This window comes from Hyla sarda, chromosome 8 (genome assembly GCF_029499605.1).
Source record: "Hyla sarda isolate aHylSar1 chromosome 8, aHylSar1.hap1, whole genome shotgun sequence".
NCBI lineage: Eukaryota > Metazoa > Chordata > Amphibia > Anura > Hylidae > Hyla > Hyla sarda.
Genome location: NC_079196.1, coordinates 117593373 through 117608029, shown reverse-complemented (window position 1 = coordinate 117608029; position 14657 = coordinate 117593373). Strand labels below are relative to the sequence as shown.

General features: G+C 44.7%; 8 pseudogenes; all 8 read left to right on the top strand.

Moving 5' to 3' along the window:
* Positions 1 to 1176: 1176 nt before the first annotated feature.
* On the top strand, positions 1177 to 1440 carry LOC130287317 (U2 spliceosomal RNA; annotated as a pseudogene).
* Positions 1441 to 2926: 1486 nt separating this feature from the next.
* Positions 2927 to 3191, top strand: LOC130288112 (U2 spliceosomal RNA; annotated as a pseudogene).
* Positions 3192 to 4663: 1472 nt separating this feature from the next.
* Positions 4664 to 4928, top strand: LOC130289671 (U2 spliceosomal RNA; annotated as a pseudogene).
* Positions 4929 to 6408: 1480 nt separating this feature from the next.
* LOC130288393 (U2 spliceosomal RNA) lies at positions 6409 to 6672 on the top strand (annotated as a pseudogene).
* A 1189-nt stretch (positions 6673 to 7861) lies between these two features.
* On the top strand, positions 7862 to 8126 carry LOC130288111 (U2 spliceosomal RNA; annotated as a pseudogene).
* Positions 8127 to 9609: 1483 nt separating this feature from the next.
* Positions 9610 to 9873, top strand: LOC130287316 (U2 spliceosomal RNA; annotated as a pseudogene).
* A 1466-nt stretch (positions 9874 to 11339) lies between these two features.
* LOC130287315 (U2 spliceosomal RNA) lies at positions 11340 to 11603 on the top strand (annotated as a pseudogene).
* A 1478-nt stretch (positions 11604 to 13081) lies between these two features.
* Positions 13082 to 13345, top strand: LOC130287314 (U2 spliceosomal RNA; annotated as a pseudogene).
* Positions 13346 to 14657: the final 1312 nt, after the last annotated feature.

Below are 14657 nucleotides of genomic sequence, written 5' to 3'. Positions count from 1 at the left end.
TCATTGCTGTTGCTTGACCATGCATTGGTTTCTGTGGTCAGTGAATGATAAAAACAAAATTTACCATCCATTGATGGATGGGAAATCCGCCATGAGGCATTTGTTTTTAGAAACTGCTGCTCACAACCAATGTTGCAATGGAGTGTCTCCATCTGCTGGTGGTATTGGAAAGGCATTAGTGCTATGACAGGGTCTGAAGAAGAAGAAGAAGAAGAAGAAGAAGACGGAAAAAAATATATATAAAAAGAAAAAGAGAGAGAGAGAGAGAGACTGACTTAGTGAGCGAGTGAGTGAGAGAGTGAGAGTGAGTGAGAGTGAATGAGTGAGTGAGTGATTGAGTGAGTGAGTGAGTGAGTGAGAACAAATGAGTTAAAGCAAGTGAGTGAGAGAGATCGAATGAATGAAAGTCTGAATGACAGAAAGAAAAAAGGATGAAGAAAGAAGCATGAAGAAAAAAAAATGTATATGGAGTTGCTGACATGAGTGCAATCTACAAAGCCGTTGAGGCTGATCCTCATGGGAGGATTATTGCACCAGGACCCTTAGCACTTTTAAAATGCCATTCAATGCCACGGGCTAGATGTAAACTGCAGATGACCATGTTGTGGTAGTTACCATGGATACCCAAGTGATGTGTGAGCTAACACATAGGCCCAACAGATTCCAAGAAGGCCAGAATCACCAGCGGCACCACCATCGATTGTCAGGTCACCCGGATTCAGCAAATACCAGAGTCCAAAATGATGCAGGTTTATACTGTTAATTTTCAGTTTATCGTTACAGTTGGTGTTATTCCATGTCGGAAGGGACGCAGCTACAGCCAGTGGGGTAACTAGAGACAGGCAGGCAGCTATGTGCAACAAAGGTAGGCGTGTTGTTTTCATATGCAGATCTGAAATATTGTCTTATATGCAAGAGGAGGAGTGATGGGGGTTCAGGCAAAAGCCAGGCTATGGATTGCATTGCTAAATGCTCCATCAGAGTGCAATGGTCGCCTGTCCTTTTTTTAAGTGATGATGTGGGTTTAGCCTGTGCTGTATGTATGTATGGGTGGCTGACTGCCACCCACCCAGAAAGTGTATGGGAGGCTGGTTGGCTGCCAGCCTTCCTTCCATTCCTATGAGTAATGTGAGTGCTCATGAAGGGGACATGGTTGGGTCCACCCCTTTCCCGGTTATCCCCTCTAGGCCTTTTGGCTTAGATCAAGTGTAAAAAAAGAAAGGATCTTGCGACAGATCGCATCCTGAGGCACGTTTTTTTTTGTGTGAATACTTGCACTTGGGTGACTTGTGAGCACATACTGATACATACGTTCCCTATCTGGGGACCATAAATTAAATGGATTTTTGAGAAAGGGAGCTGATTTGGAAGCTTGCTTCTGTCGCCCTATGCATTGACCCGATGTGGCAGTATCTTCGGGTAGTGAACAGTGCACCACCCCATTCCAGTGTTAAACAAGAAAGATTCTCATTTAATCCTCCGTGGGTGAGAATTTGAGTTTGAGAATTGGAGACCAAAATGATGAGTTGCACTGACTGGTTTATGAACGTCTATTCATTTAGCGTTTTAATGACCATGTTTGCACACTGATTGGTGTAAAAAAATAAAATAAAACTAAATAATAATAATCTAGCACACCTGTGCAGGTTTGACATGACATGACAGGTAGCTGTCTTGTGGGTGGTGCTGAATCCTGTTAAATGACATGAGGGTCTCATGCCTATACACAAGGGTGTGTCATTGCTGTTGCTTGACCATGCATTGGTTTCTGTGGTCAGTGAATGATAAAAACAAAATTTACCATCCATTGATGGATGGGAAATCCGCCATGAGGCATTTGTTTTTAGAAACTGCTGCTCACAACCAATGTTGCAATGGAGTGTCTCCATCTGCTGGTGGTATTGGAAAGGCATTAGTGCTATGACAGGGTCTGAAGAAGAAGAAGAAGAAGAAGAAGAAGAAGAAGAAGACGGAAAAAAATATATATAAAAAGAAAAAGAGAGAGAGAGAGAGAGACTGACTTAGTGAGCGAGTGAGTGAGAGAGTGAGAGTGAGTGAGAGTGAATGAGTGAGTGAGTGATTGAGTGAGTGAGTGAGTGAGTGAGTGAGAACAAATGAGTTAAAGCAAGTGAGTGAGAGAGATCGAATGAATGAAAGTCTGAATGACAGAAAGAAAAAAGGATGAAGAAAGAAGCATGAAGAAAAAAAAATGTATATGGAGTTGCTGACATGAGTGCAATCTACAAAGCCGTTGAGGCTGATCCTCATGGGAGGATTATTGCACCAGGACCCTTAGCACTTTTAAAATGCCATTCAATGCCACGGGCTAGATGTAAACTGCAGATGACCATGTTGTGGTAGTTACCATGGATACCCAAGTGATGTGTGAGCTAACACATAGGCCCAACAGATTCCAAGAAGGCCAGAATCACCAGCGGCACCACCATCGATTGTCAGGTCACCCGGATTCAGCAAATACCAGAGTCCAAAATGATGCAGGTTTATACTGTTAATTTTCAGTTTATCGTTACAGTTGGTGTTATTCCATGTCGGAAGGGACGCAGCTACAGCCAGTGGGGTAACTAGAGACAGGCAGGCAGCTATGTGCAACAAAGGTAGGCGTGTTGTTTTCATATGCAGATCTGAAATATTGTCTTATATGCAAGAGGAGGAGTGATGGGGGTTCAGGCAAAAGCCAGGCTATGGATTGCATTGCTAAATGCTCCATCAGAGTGCAATGGTCGCCTGTCCTTTTTTTAAGTGATGATGTGGGTTTAGCCTGTGCTGTATGTATGTATGGGTGGCTGACTGCCACCCACCCAGAAAGTGTATGGGAGGCTGGTTGGCTGCCAGCCTTCCTTCCATTCCTATGAGTAATGTGAGTGCTCATGAAGGGGACATGGTTGGGTCCACCCCTTTCCCGGTTATCCCCTCTAGGCCTTTTGGCTTAGATCAAGTGTAAAAAAAGAAAGGATCTTGCGACAGATCGCATCCTGAGGCACGTTTTTTTTTTGTGTGAATACTTGCACTTGGGTGACTTGTGAGCACATACTGATACATACGTTCCCTATCTGGGGACCATAAATTAAATGGATTTTTGAGAAAGGGAGCTGATTTGGAAGCTTGCTTCTGTCGCCCTATGCATTGACCCGATGTGGCAGTATCTTCGGGTAGTGAACAGTGCACCACCCCATTCCAGTGTTAAACAAGAAAGATTCTCATTTAATCCTCCGTGGGTGAGAATTTGAGTTTGAGAATTGGAGACCAAAATGATGAGTTGCACTGACTGGTTTATGAACGTCTATTCATTTAGCGTTTTAATGACCATGTTTGCACACTGATTGGTGTAAAAAAATAAAATAAAACTAAATAATAATAATCTAGCACACCTGTGCAGGTTTGACATGACATGACAGGTAGCTGTCTTGTGGGTGGTGCTGAATCCTGTTAAATGACATGAGGGTCTCATGCCTATACACAAGGGTGTGTCATTGCTGTTGCTTGACCATGCATTGGTTTCTGTGGTCAGTGAATGATAAAAACAAAATTTACCATCCATTGATGGATGGGAAATCCGCCATGAGGCATTTGTTTTTAGAAACTGCTGCTCACAACCAATGTTGCAATGGAGTGTCTCCATCTGCTGGTGGTATTGGAAAGGCATTAGTGCTATGACAGGGTCTGAAGAAGAAGAAGAAGAAGAAGAAGAAGAAGACGGAAAAAAATATATATAAAAAGAAAAAGAGAGAGAGAGAGAGAGACTGACTTAGTGAGCGAGTGAGTGAGAGAGTGAGAGTGAGTGAGAGTGAATGAGTGAGTGAGTGATTGAGTGAGTGAGTGAGTGAGAACAAATGAGTTAAAGCAAGTGAGTGAGAGAGATCGAATGAATGAAAGTCTGAATGACAGAAAGAAAAAAGGATGAAGAAAGAAGCATGAAGAAAAAAAAATGTATATGGAGTTGCTGACATGAGTGCAATCTACAAAGCCGTTGAGGCTGATCCTCATGGGAGGATTATTGCACCAGGACCCTTAGCACTTTTAAAATGCCATTCAATGCCACGGGCTAGATGTAAACTGCAGATGACCATGTTGTGGTAGTTACCATGGATACCCAAGTGATGTGTGAGCTAACACATAGGCCCAACAGATTCCAAGAAGGCCAGAATCACCAGCGGCACCACCATCGATTGTCAGGTCACCCGGATTCAGCAAATACCAGAGTCCAAAATGATGCAGGTTTATACTGTTAATTTTCAGTTTATCGTTACAGTTGGTGTTATTCCATGTCGGAAGGGACGCAGCTACAGCCAGTGGGGTAACTAGAGACAGGCAGGCAGCTATGTGCAACAAAGGTAGGCGTGTTGTTTTCATATGCAGATCTGAAATATTGTCTTATATGCAAGAGGAGGAGTGATGGGGGTTCAGGCAAAAGCCAGGCTATGGATTGCATTGCTAAATGCTCCATCAGAGTGCAATGGTCGCCTGTCCTTTTTTTAAGTGATGATGTGGGTTTAGCCTGTGCTGTATGTATGTATGGGTGGCTGACTGCCACCCACCCAGAAAGTGTATGGGAGGCTGGTTGGCTGCCAGCCTTCCTTCCATTCCTATGAGTAATGTGAGTGCTCATGAAGGGGACATGGTTGGGTCCACCCCTTTCCCGGTTATCCCCTCTAGGCCTTTTGGCTTAGATCAAGTGTAAAAAAAGAAAGGATCTTGCGACAGATCGCATCCTGAGGCACGTTTTTTTTTTGTGTGAATACTTGCACTTGGGTGACTTGTGAGCACATACTGATACATACGTTCCCTATCTGGGGACCATAAATTAAATGGATTTTTGAGAAAGGGAGCTGATTTGGAAGCTTGCTTCTGTCGCCATATGCATTGACCCGATGTGGCAGTATCTTCGGGTAGTGAACAGTGCACCACCCCATTCCAGTGTTAAACAAGAAAGATTCTCATTTAATCCTCCGTGGGTGAGAATTTGAGTTTGAGAATTGGAGACCAAAATGATGAGTTGCACTGACTGGTTTATGAACGTCTATTCATTTAGCGTTTTAATGACCATGTTTGCACACTGATTGGTGTAAAAAAATAAAATAAAACTAAATAATAATAATCTAGCACACCTGTGCAGGTTTGACATGACATGACAGGTAGCTGTCTTGTGGGTGGTGCTGAATCCTGTTAAATGACATGAGGGTCTCATGCCTATACACAAGGGTGTGTCATTGCTGTTGCTTGACCATGCATTGGTTTCTGTGGTCAGTGAATGATAAAAACAAAATTTACCATCCATTGATGGATGGGAAATCCGCCATGAGGCATTTGTTTTTAGAAACTGCTGCTCACAACCAATGTTGCAATGGAGTGTCTCCATCTGCTGGTGGTATTGGAAAGGCATTAGTGCTATGACAGGGTCTGAAGAAGAAGAAGAAGAAGAAGAAGAAGAAGACGGAAAAAAATATATATAAAAAGAAAAAGAGAGAGAGAGAGAGAGACTGACTTAGTGAGCGAGTGAGTGAGAGAGTGAGAGTGAGTGAGAGTGAATGAGTGAGTGAGTGATTGAGTGAGTGAGTGAGTGAGTGAGTGAGAACAAATGAGTTAAAGCAAGTGAGTGAGAGAGATCGAATGAATGAAAGTCTGAATGACAGAAAGAAAAAAGGATGAAGAAAGAAGCATGAAGAAAAAAAAATGTATATGGAGTTGCTGACATGAGTGCAATCTACAAAGCCGTTGAGGCTGATCCTCATGGGAGGATTATTGCACCAGGACCCTTAGCACTTTTAAAATGCCATTCAATGCCACGGGCTAGATGTAAACTGCAGATGACCATGTTGTGGTAGTTACCATGGATACCCAAGTGATGTGTGAGCTAACACATAGGCCCAACAGATTCCAAGAAGGCCAGAATCACCAGCGGCACCACCATCGATTGTCAGGTCACCCGGATTCAGCAAATACCAGAGTCCAAAATGATGCAGGTTTATACTGTTAATTTTCAGTTTATCGTTACAGTTGGTGTTATTCCATGTCGGAAGGGACGCAGCTACAGCCAGTGGGGTAACTAGAGACAGGCAGGCAGCTATGTGCAACAAAGGTAGGCGTGTTGTTTTCATATGCAGATCTGAAATATTGTCTTATATGCAAGAGGAGGAGTGATGGGGGTTCAGGCAAAAGCCAGGCTATGGATTGCATTGCTAAATGCTCCATCAGAGTGCAATGGTCGCCTGTCCTTTTTTTAAGTGATGATGTGGGTTTAGCCTGTGCTGTATGTATGTATGGGTGGCTGACTGCCACCCACCCAGAAAGTGTATGGGAGGCTGGTTGGCTGCCAGCCTTCCTTCCATTCCTATGAGTAATGTGAGTGCTCATGAAGGGGACATGGTTGGGTCCACCCCTTTCCCGGTTATCCCCTCTAGGCCTTTTGGCTTAGATCAAGTGTACAAAAAGAAAGGATCTTGCGTCAGATCGCATCCTGAGGCACGTTTTTTTTTGTGTGAATACTTGCACTTGGGTGACTTGTGAGCACATACTGATACATACGTTCCCTATCTGGGGACCATAAATTAAATGGATTTTTGAGAAAGGGAGCTGATTTGGAAGCTTGCTTCTGTCGCCCTATGCATTGACCCGATGTGGCAGTATCTTCGGGTAGTGAACAGTGCACCACCCCATTCCAGTGTTAAACAAGAAAGATTCTCATTTAATCCTCCGTGGGTGAGAATTTGAGTTTGAGAATTGGAGACCAAAATGATGAGTTGCACTGAATGGTTTATGAACGTCTATTCATTTAGCGTTTTAATGACCATGTTTGCACACTGATTGGTGTAAAAAAATAAAATAAAACTAAATAATAATAATCTAGCACACCTGTGCAGGTTTGACATGACATGACAGGTAGCTGTCTTGTGGGTGGTGCTGAATCCTGTTAAATGACATGAGGGTCTCATGCCTATACACAAGGGTGTGTCATTGCTGTTGCTTGACCATGCATTGGTTTCTGTGGTCAGTGAATGATAAAAACAAAATTTACCATCCATTGATGGATGGGAAATCCGCCATGAGGCATTTGTTTTTAGAAACTGCTGCTCACAACCAATGTTGCAATGGAGTGTCTCCATCTGCTGGTGGTATTGGAAAGGCATTAGTGCTATGACAGGGTCTGAAGAAGAAGAAGAAGAAGAAGAAGAAGAAGAAGAAGAAGAAGAAGACGGAAAAAAATATATATAAAAAGAAAAAGAGAGAGAGAGAGAGAGACTGACTTAGTGAGCGAGTGAGTGAGAGAGTGAGAGTGAGTGAGAGTGAATGAGTGAGTGAGTGAGTGAGTGAGTGAGAACAAATGAGTTAAAGCAAGTGAGTGAGAGAGATCGAATGAATGAAAGTCTGAATGACAGAAAGAAAAAAGGATGAAGAAAGAAGCATGAAGAAAAAAAAATGTATATGGAGTTGCTGACATGAGTGCAATCTACAAAGCCGTTGAGGCTGATCCTCATGGGAGGATTATTGCACCAGGACCCTTAGCACTTTTAAAATGCCATTCAATGCCACGGGCTAGATGTAAACTGCAGATGACCATGTTGTGGTAGTTACCATGGATACCCAAGTGATGTGTGAGCTAACACATAGGCCCAACAGATTCCAAGAAGGCCAGAATCACCAGCGGCACCACCATCGGGTCGCCTGTCCTTTTTTTAAGTGATGATGTGGGTTTAGCCTGTGCTGTATGTATGTATGGGTGGCTGACTGCCACCCACCCAGAAAGTGAATGGGAGGCTGGTTGGCTGCCAGCCTTCCTTCCATTCCTATGAGTAATGTGAGTGCTCATGAAGGGGACATGGTTGGGTCCACCCCTTTCCCGGTTATCCCCTCTAGGCCTTTTGGCTTAGATCAAGTGTAAAAAAAGAAAGGATCTTGCGACAGATCGCATCCTGAGGCACGTTTTTTTTTTGTGTGAATACTTGCACTTGGGTGACTTGTGAGCACATACTGATACATACGTTCCCTATCTGGGGACCATAAATTAAATGGATTTTTGAGAAAGGGAGCTGATTTGGAAGCTTGCTTCTGTCGCCCTATGCATTGACCCGATGTGGCAGTATCTTCGGGTAGTGAACAGTGCACCACCCCATTCCAGTGTTAAACAAGAAAGATTCTCATTTAATCCTCCGTGGGTGAGAATTTGAGTTTGAGAATTGGAGACCAAAATGATGAGTTGCACTGACTGGTTTATGAACGTCTATTCATTTAGCGTTTTAATGACCATGTTTGCACACTGATTGGTGTAAAAAAATAAAATAAAACTAAATAATAATAATCTAGCACACCTGTGCAGGTTTGACATGACATGACAGGTAGCTGTCTTGTGGGTGGTGCTGAATCCTGTTAAATGACATGAGGGTCTCATGCCTATACACAAGGGTGTGTCATTGCTGTTGCTTGACCATGCATTGGTTTCTGTGGTCAGTGAATGATAAAAACAAAATTTACCATCCATTGATGGATGGGAAATCCGCCATGAGGCATTTGTTTTTAGAAACTGCTGCTCACAACCAATGTTGCAATGGAGTGTCTCCATCTGCTGGTGGTATTGGAAAGGCATTAGTGCTATGACAGGGTCTGAAGAAGAAGAAGAAGAAGAAGAAGAAGAAGAAGACGGAAAAAAATATATATAAAAAGAAAAAGAGAGAGAGAGAGAGAGACTGACTTAGTGAGCGAGTGAGTGAGAGAGTGAGAGTGAGTGAGAGTGAATGAGTGAGTGAGTGATTGAGTGAGTGAGTGAGTGAGTGAGTGAGAACAAATGAGTTAAAGCAAGTGAGTGAGAGAGATCGAATGAATGAAAGTCTGAATGACAGAAAGAAAAAAGGATGAAGAAAGAAGCATGAAGAAAAAAAAATGTATATGGAGTTGCTGACATGAGTGCAATCTACAAAGCCGTTGAGGCTGATCCTCATGGGAGGATTATTGCACCAGGACCCTTAGCACTTTTAAAATGCCATTCAATGCCACGGGCTAGATGTAAACTGCAGATGACCATGTTGTGGTAGTTACCATGGATACCCAAGTGATGTGTGAGCTAACACATAGGCCCAACAGATTCCAAGAAGGCCAGAATCACCAGCGGCACCACCATCGATTGTCAGGTCACCCGGATTCAGCAAATACCAGAGTCCAAAATGATGCAGGTTTATACTGTTAATTTTCAGTTTATCGTTACAGTTGGTGTTATTCCATGTCGGAAGGGACGCAGCTACAGCCAGTGGGGTAACTAGAGACAGGCAGGCAGCTATGTGCAACAAAGGTAGGCGTGTTGTTTTCATATGCAGATCTGAAATATTGTCTTATATGCAAGAGGAGGAGTGATGGGGGTTCAGGCAAAAGCCAGGCTATGGATTGCATTGCTAAATGCTCCATCAGAGTGCAATGGTCGCCTGTCCTTTTTTTAAGTGATGATGTGGGTTTAGCCTGTGCTGTATGTATGTATGGGTGGCTGACTGCCACCCACCCAGAAAGTGTATGGGAGGCTGGTTGGCTGCCAGCCTTCCTTCCATTCCTATGAGTAATGTGAGTGCTCATGAAGGGGACATGGTTGGGTCCACCCCTTTCCCGGTTATCCCCTCTAGGCCTTTTGGCTTAGATCAAGTGTAAAAAAAGAAAGGATCTTGCGACAGATCGCATCCTGAGGCACGTTTTTTTTTGTGTGAATACTTGCACTTGGGTGACTTGTGAGCACATACTGATACATACGTTCCCTATCTGGGGACCATAAATTAAATGGATTTTTGAGAAAGGGAGCTGATTTGGAAGCTTGCTTCTGTCGCCCTATGCATTGACCCGATGTGGCAGTATCTTCGGGTAGTGAACAGTGCACCACCCCATTCCAGTGTTAAACAAGAAAGATTCTCATTTAATCCTCCGTGGGTGAGAATTTGAGTTTGAGAATTGGAGACCAAAATGATGAGTTGCACTGACTGGTTTATGAACGTCTATTCATTTAGCGTTTTAATGACCATGTTTGCACACTGATTGGTGTAAAAAAATAAAATAAAACTAAATAATAATAATCTAGCACACCTGTGCAGGTTTGACATGACATGACAGGTAGCTGTCTTGTGGGTGGTGCTGAATCCTGTTAAATGACATGAGGGTCTCATGCCTATACACAAGGGTGTGTCATTGCTGTTGCTTGACCATGCATTGGTTTCTGTGGTCAGTGAATGATAAAAACAAAATTTACCATCCATTGATGGATGGGAAATCCGCCATGAGGCATTTGTTTTTAGAAACTGCTGCTCACAACCAATGTTGCAATGGAGTGTCTCCATCTGCTGGTGGTATTGGAAAGGCATTAGTGCTATGACAGGGTCTGAAGAAGAAGAAGAAGAAGAAGAAGACGGAAAAAAATATATATAAAAAGAAAAAGAGAGAGAGAGAGAGAGACTGACTTAGTGAGCGAGTGAGTGAGAGAGTGAGAGTGAGTGAGAGTGAATGAGTGAGTGAGTGATTGAGTGAGTGAGTGAGTGAGAACAAATGAGTTAAAGCAAGTGAGTGAGAGAGATCGAATGAATGAAAGTCTGAATGACAGAAAGAAAAAAGGATGAAGAAAGAAGCATGAAGAAAAAAAAATGTATATGGAGTTGCTGACATGAGTGCAATCTACAAAGCCGTTGAGGCTGATCCTCATGGGAGGATTATTGCACCAGGACCCTTAGCACTTTTAAAATGCCATTCAATGCCACGGGCTAGATGTAAACTGCAGATGACCATGTTGTGGTAGTTACCATGGATACCCAAGTGATGTGTGAGCTAACACATAGGCCCAACAGATTCCAAGAAGGCCAGAATCACCAGCGGCACCACCATCGATTGTCAGGTCACCCGGATTCAGCAAATACCAGAGTCCAAAATGATGCAGGTTTATACTGTTAATTTTCAGTTTATCGTTACAGTTGGTGTTATTCCATGTCGGAAGGGACGCAGCTACAGCCAGTGGGGTAACTAGAGACAGGCAGGCAGCTATGTGCAACAAAGGTAGGCGTGTTGTTTTCATATGCAGATCTGAAATATTGTCTTATATGCAAGAGGAGGAGTGATGGGGGTTCAGGCAAAAGCCAGGCTATGGATTGCATTGCTAAATGCTCCATCAGAGTGCAATGGTCGCCTGTCCTTTTTTTAAGTGATGATGTGGGTTTAGCCTGTGCTGTATGTATGTATGGGTGGCTGACTGCCACCCACCCAGAAAGTGTATGGGAGGCTGGTTGGCTGCCAGCCTTCCTTCCATTCCTATGAGTAATGTGAGTGCTCATGAAGGGGACATGGTTGGGTCCACCCCTTTCCCGGTTATCCCCTCTAGGCCTTTTGGCTTAGATCAAGTGTAAAAAAAGAAAGGATCTTGCGACAGATCGCATCCTGAGGCACGTTTTTTTTTGTGTGAATACTTGCACTTGGGTGACTTGTGAGCACATACTGATACATACGTTCCCTATCTGGGGACCATAAATTAAATGGATTTTTGAGAAAGGGAGCTGATTTGGAAGCTTGCTTCTGTCGCCCTATGCATTGACCCGATGTGGCAGTATCTTCGGGTAGTGAACAGTGCACCACCCCATTCCAGTGTTAAACAAGAAAGATTCTCATTTAATCCTCCGTGGGTGAGAATTTGAGTTTGAGAATTGGAGACCAAAATGATGAGTTGCACTGACTGGTTTATGAACGTCTATTCATTTAGCGTTTTAATGACCATGTTTGCACACTGATTGGTGTAAAAAAATAAAATAAAACTAAATAATAATAATCTAGCACACCTGTGCAGGTTTGACATGACATGACAGGTAGCTGTCTTGTGGGTGGTGCTGAATCCTGTTAAATGACATGAGGGTCTCATGCCTATACACAAGGGTGTGTCATTGCTGTTGCTTGACCATGCATTGGTTTCTGTGGTCAGTGAATGATAAAAACAAAATTTACCATCCATTGATGGATGGGAAATCCGCCATGAGGCATTTGTTTTTAGAAACTGCTGCTCACAACCAATGTTGCAATGGAGTGTCTCCATCTGCTGGTGGTATTGGAAAGGCATTAGTGCTATGACAGGGTCTGAAGAAGAAGAAGAAGAAGAAGAAGAAGAAGAAGAAGACGGAAAAAAATATATATAAAAAGAAAAAGAGAGAGAGAGAGAGAGACTGACTTAGTGAGCGAGTGAGTGAGAGAGTGAGAGTGAGTGAGAGTGAATGAGTGAGTGAGTGATTGAGTGAGTGAGTGAGTGAGAACAAATGAGTTAAAGCAAGTGAGTGAGAGAGATCGAATGAATGAAAGTCTGAATGACAGAAAGAAAAAAGGATGAAGAAAGAAGCATGAAGAAAAAAAAATGTATATGGAGTTGCTGACATGAGTGCAATCTACAAAGCCGTTGAGGCTGATCCTCATGGGAGGATTATTGCACCAGGACCCTTAGCACTTTTAAAATGCCATTCAATGCCACGGGCTAGATGTAAACTGCAGATGACCATGTTGTGGTAGTTACCATGGATACCCAAGTGATGTGTGAGCTAACACATAGGCCCAACAGATTCCAAGAAGGCCAGAATCACCAGCGGCACCACCATCGATTGTCAGGTCACCCGGATTCAGCAAATACCAGAGTCCAAAATGATGCAGGTTTATACTGTTAATTTTCAGTTTATCGTTACAGTTGGTGTTATTCCATGTCGGAAGGGACGCAGCTACAGCCAGTGGGGTAACTAGAGACAGGCAGGCAGCTATGTGCAACAAAGGTAGGCGTGTTGTTTTCATATGCAGATCTGAAATATTGTCTTATATGCAAGAGGAGGAGTGATGGGGGTTCAGGCAAAAGCCAGGCTATGGATTGCATTGCTAAATGCTCCATCAGAGTGCAATGGTCGCCTGTCCTTTTTTTAAGTGATGATGTGGGTTTAGCCTGTGCTGTATGTATGTATGGGTGGCTGACTGCCACCCACCCAGAAAGTGTATGGGAGGCTGGTTGGCTGCCAGCCTTCCTTCCATTCCTATGAGTAATGTGAGTGCTCATGAAGGGGACATGGTTGGGTCCACCCCTTTCCCGGTTATCCCCTCTAGGCCTTTTGGCTTAGATCAAGTGTAAAAAAAGAAAGGATCTTGCGACAGATCGCATCCTGAGGCACGTTTTTTTTTGTGTGAATACTTGCACTTGGGTGACTTGTGAGCACATACTGATACATACGTTCCCTATCTGGGGACCATAAATTAAATGGATTTTTGAGAAAGGGAGCTGATTTGGAAGCTTGCTTCTGTCGCCCTATGCATTGACCCGATGTGGCAGTATCTTCGGGTAGTGAACAGTGCACCACCCCATTCCAGTGTTAAACAAGAAAGATTCTCATTGTCACGATGCCGGCTGGCAGGTAGTGGATCCTCTGTGCCAGAGAGGGATGGCGAGGACCGCGCTAGTGGACCGGTTCTAAGCCACTACAGGTTTTCACCAGAGCCCGCCGCAAAGCGGGATGGTCTTGCTGCGGCGGTAGTGACCAGGTCGTATCCACTAGCAACGGCTCACCTCTCTGGCTGCTGAAGATGCTGAAGATAGGCGAGGTACAGGGGAGTAGGCAGTAGCAAGGTCGGACGTAGCAGAAGGTCGGGGGCAGGCGGCAAGGTTCGTAGTCAAGGGAGATAGCAAAGGTACTGGTACACAGGGTATAAACACACAAGAACGCTTTCACTGGCACTAAGGCAACAAGATCCGGCCAGGGAGTGCAGGGGAAGTGAGGTGATATAGGGAAGTGCACAGGTGATCACACTAATTGGTAATTGGGAGATTGGGCCAGGCACCATCATAGGTGCACTGGCCCTATAAATCGCAGAGACCCGGCGCGCGCGCGCCCTAGGGAGCGGGGCCGCGCGCGCCGGGACAGGACCGACAGAGAGCGAGTCAGGTACGGGGACCGGGGTGCGCATCGCGAGCGGGCGCCACCCGCATCGCGAATCGCATCCCGGCTGAGGCGGAACCGCAGCGCACCCGGTCAGTGGATCTGACCGGGGCGCTGCAGCAACAAGGATGAGGCGAGCGCTCCGGGGAGGAACGGGGACCCGGAGCGCTCGGCGTAACAGTACCCCCCCCCCTTGGGTCTCCCCCTCTTCTTGGGGCCAAAGAACTGGAGGAAAAAAAACTCAATTTTTCCGTGATGAGGTCCGATGCAAATTAGGAGGGGTTCTGTGTGGAAACGTACGAGACAGTCCAATCTTTTATTGTAAAAACAATAGATGTAGAGGGGTCTGGCGAGACTGGTCACAGGAACGTAGAACCTGTTGATGAGAGAGGCCAAAAAAAATTTTCCTGCAGATCCGGAATCCAAGAAGAGCATGGTAGAGAAGGAGAAGGTAGAGGCAGATATCCGCACAGGCACAGTAAGGCGTGGAGAAGCAGAGTTGACATCAAGAACTGTGTCACCTTTGTGCGGAGTCAGCGTACGTCTTTCCAGGCGGGGAGGACGGATAGGACAATCCTTCAGGAAGTGTTCGGTACCGGCATAATACAGGCAAAGATTCTCCATGCGGCGTCGTGTCCTCTCTTGAGGTGTCAAGCAAGACCGGTCAACTTGCATAGCCTCCGCGGCGGGAAGCACAGGAACAGATTGCAGAGGACCAGAGGAGAGAGGAGCCGGAGA